The following is a 3,682-nucleotide window of genomic DNA, read 5'->3' as shown; positions in this document are numbered from 1 at the left end:
AGTGAACTTATGGGCTGGGGGCAGCTCTGGAGTTAGGGCAGGCGGGAGGAGCAGGGCTCTGTGAGGGTGGGATGCAGCGAGCCCGGCCCGGGGTGGGCACTGGGCGAGGGACCGCGCTGCGAGGCCCCGGTAAGGCCGCGAGAGAGGGCTGGGGGCAAGCCCCAACAAACATTTCTTCTTCGTGACCGCTGGCAGGTAGAGAAATAACCCCCCCCTTGCCCCTAAAGCCGAAGGGGGTGCACACAAGATGCCAGCCCAGGGCTCCCGCCGCCACTGCCCCAGCAAGCCCCGTCCCCCGGCGGTGCGCGCCTTCCCCCCTTCCCTCCTTGCCACATTCCCCAGCGAGTGAGCTCAGCTGTTCGCGCAGCCTCTCTCCTTTTATGGTCAAACAACTTTGCCTGGGCGAGGCTTTTTTCGCGAGTTGGTAGGAAGCGTCTGGGCTCAGCAGCTCCCCCACCTTTCATTTCTGCTGCCTTTCCCGGCCGGGCAGGCGGGCCGAGGCAGCTGGCCGTGTGGGGGCAGAGGAGCCCAGCCCCAGCCCCGCGATCTGTCTCCAGCCCCGGGGGCGGCATTTCCCCCTCCCCGAGCCCCGTCCCCAGAGGTGAGTCTCGTCTCGTCTCTTCTCTTGGCTTACAGAAAAAGCTTTTTGTCTGCAGCCCCGGGGCTGGCGTTGAGCGAGTTAGGGGTGTGCGCCCGTGTCGAGGGGCGCGGGCTTCCTGCCGCTCCCGCCGGGAGGGTTGCTGGCCTCGTACAAAGTCTCGGTCTCTTTGGGGTTGACTTCAGGTCGTGGCTCCTGGGTATTTTTGCCGTTCCGCAAGAAGAGAGGTTCGCGTGTGTGTTAATCTGGTGAGTTTTCGTCCTTCCTGGTGAAATGGAGGCAGCTAAACGCTCCTGTAAAAGCTCCAGCAGTGGGGAAGAGGGAGGGGGTGTTGCCTGGTTTTGCTCGGGACAAGCTCTCTTTTGTGTGCGTACGGATGAGTGAGACACCTATGGAGCCTTTTTCCAGATGTGCTTGAGAGAGAGGAGTCTGGGGTTCTTTGTGCATGAAATTTGTTTAATTTATGAGTTTCTGTCTCTCTGGGAGTGCCCTGAGAAAGTGAAGACGCAAGTACTGCAAAGTCGTAGAACTTCCTAACGTTTTAAATATGTTTGCATACCTTTTTGGAGTTTTTGGATGAGTGAGACACCTATGGAGCCTTTTTCCAGATGTGCTTGAGAGAGAGGAGTCTGGGGTTCTTTGTGCATGAAATTTGTTTAATTTATGAGTTTCTGTCTCTCTGGGAGTGCCCTGAGAAAGTGAAGACGCAAGTACTGCAAAGTCGTAGAACTTCCTAACGTTTTAAATATGTTTGCATACCTTTTTGGAGTTTTTCCCCCCCTCTCCCCCCCCCCCCCCGCCCCAAGGGAAGAAGGCAGCCCCACCATATGTGGGGAAAGGCATGTTCTAGCCCGGTTGTTCTAAGGCTGTACCTTGCAGCTTGTATAGCTGATAGGAGGACTTTGCTCTCTTTGAAGCTTTGTAAATTTGGGCTAGGCTGGGAGAACTTTCTGGAATTAGTCTGTAAGAGAGGATGAAAATAGACGTAACTCCTAAATCTGTTTAATCTGTTCACTTCATATTCTATATTTTTTGCTATAGTTCTCCTTCTGACCCCCCTCAGTTGGGAGGAAGTTGGCAAACAGGGGAAGTACAGATGCGGTGTGTCAGACTACGGCGCTGGGCTAGCTTTTACAGGGGCTCCCCGCGTGGCTGGAGCCAAACTGCTTTCTACCAACAGAGGTGAAAAATAACACTCAGCTTTCTGCTTCCTCAGGTTCCTCCTCCTTTTGCTGCCCCAAGAAAGGAGCTGAGCTTTTGAAAGAGGTGTCCTGGGGTCAAAGAACTGAAAGCTGTCTGGGTGCATAAGAGGTGGCAGACCCACCATGGGACCTTCTGGGAGGTGACCCTGCTGCTGAGGGAGGTGTCACTTGGTTCTGTCCTCCTACTTCTCCTTGCTTTCTGTTAGAGAGAAACAGTGTATGAGGCAACTAAGTATCCTGACCATGTCCTTTGGGGACGTCTTTCTTCATAGCTCCACTTGAGTCATCTTAAATGCTGTTACAGCAGGCAGAAAAATCTCTCCCCTCAGGGAAAATGTGAGGATGAGAAGGATTTGAGATTAGGTCTGCTGGTGTGACACTCCCTCTGCAATAGCTTTTACAAACAGCACCACAGGACTCTCGTAAGCTGTGTGTTTCTGGTAAGGCTTAGATGGTATTGGCAATGCTGTAGGGCTGGGGGGGGTGACTCTGCAAGGCCAGCCTTTCTCAGCCTGTTTGGTCTGTGTGGGGGTGGACTGATAAACAGAAGTGAGGATGAGCAGGGGCAGCTGCTGGATGGAGACAGCTCTGAGCAGAAAGGGCCTTAAGTGTGACACAGCATAGTAGGAAATGGGCTGCTTTGGGTTAAGGGAGATAGCAGCTGCTGGTAGCAAAGCCAGCACTTTTTTGTGAAGCAGCTGATGTCCCAAGACTGTCTCTGTGTTGACTAACCCTGGATGGGTATGGGTATGGATCATGGTCAGAAGTGGCATTGTCACTGTGGTGTTCTGCTCGTAACGCTGTAAATTCTGGTAGAACTACTACCATGTGGTTCATTACACCATAGCAAAACAGTGGAGCACGAGGCAGAAGTCTCTAAAGAAAGGCTGGAGGTCTCTTTAATAGCTTCTCTAGCTCGGTGGGAAGCTGGAGACTAGAGGGAGTTGGTCAGTCCCTTCTGACTTGCAAGTCTGTTGACCCCCTCCAAGTCTGAGGGATTGAGGACAGACCTTGCTAATAACTCTTATGCCTTGGCCCTTTCCCATGCTGGATCACGTGGGAGATGCTCAGCACAGCTTTTTGGATGCTGCTTAGTGTTGCAGCCTCTTCCTCCTTCTGAAAAGCCCCAAAGAGTTTGGTGAGTTGCATGCACTTTGACAGCCCTGCACAAAGGGAACAAAAAGTGCAGCAGCATGGACTTAACATTTGTCTATGTTGTCACACACTTGTCACCTGGAGAAGCCGTTACAGGTTACTACATCTCGCCATACTGCACTGAATCGTGGGAGCGCTTAGAATGGGGCATGCGGGTCTTAGCAGCAGCCATGGGTGAACTAGCGGTGGGCGGATGTTTGTGGCACCAGGGCTGTCTGTCCCAGCAGCTGTTATTGTCCGTGTGAGAGAGGCCGGCAGTGTGGAGGGGCACTGATTTGAACATGCCAACTTAGAATACTGGCACAGAGCCCCTGTGCTGGCGGAAGCGCTATTGTGCTGGGGTGTTAGGAGGACTATAGGCATGCCAGGCTTTACAACAAAGCATCTGGCTCCATGGAGGTTTCTAGCACGGATGAGATTCCTGGCCTGGATTGCAGGACTGAGGGAATCCTGGAAATGTGGCTCTCATCACGAGACCTGCGGTTCCTGAAACAGCCGCCTTGGCGGGGCTATCCTCTGGCTGTTCGAGTCTGGTGGTGGACAGGAGTGAGGGGAGCGGGTTCGTCTGCCCGCATGCCGCAAGCGGAGTGCTTACCCCCCTCCCACCCCACGGGCTGTCCTTGCACAGGGCAGGACCGCGGCCGCACTGCCTGGAGGACGGGAGCCCCGGCTGCAGCGGTGCTGGCTGCGCCCCGTCGCAGCCCAAAGGGACGGGCGGGGGCGCCGT

General features: G+C 54.5%; 1 protein-coding gene across 1 annotated transcript in view; it reads left to right on the top strand.

The window, feature by feature from the left end:
• The first annotated feature begins 530 nt into the window (after positions 1 to 530).
• ZYX (zyxin) overlaps positions 531 to 3,682 on the top strand; it is a 12,327-nt gene continuing 9,175 nt past the window's right edge. The window contains exon 1 of the mRNA XM_009287139.1: positions 531 to 601. The gene's annotated coding sequence lies outside the window, so the exon portion shown is untranslated. The remainder of the gene's footprint in view (positions 602 to 3,682) is intronic.

Source organism: Aptenodytes forsteri, unplaced genomic scaffold (assembly GCF_000699145.1).
Source record: "Aptenodytes forsteri isolate BGI_AS27 unplaced genomic scaffold, ASM69914v1 Scaffold216, whole genome shotgun sequence".
Classification (NCBI taxonomy): Eukaryota; Metazoa; Chordata; class Aves; order Sphenisciformes; family Spheniscidae; genus Aptenodytes; species Aptenodytes forsteri.
This window is presented reverse-complemented; position numbering and strand designations above follow the sequence as displayed.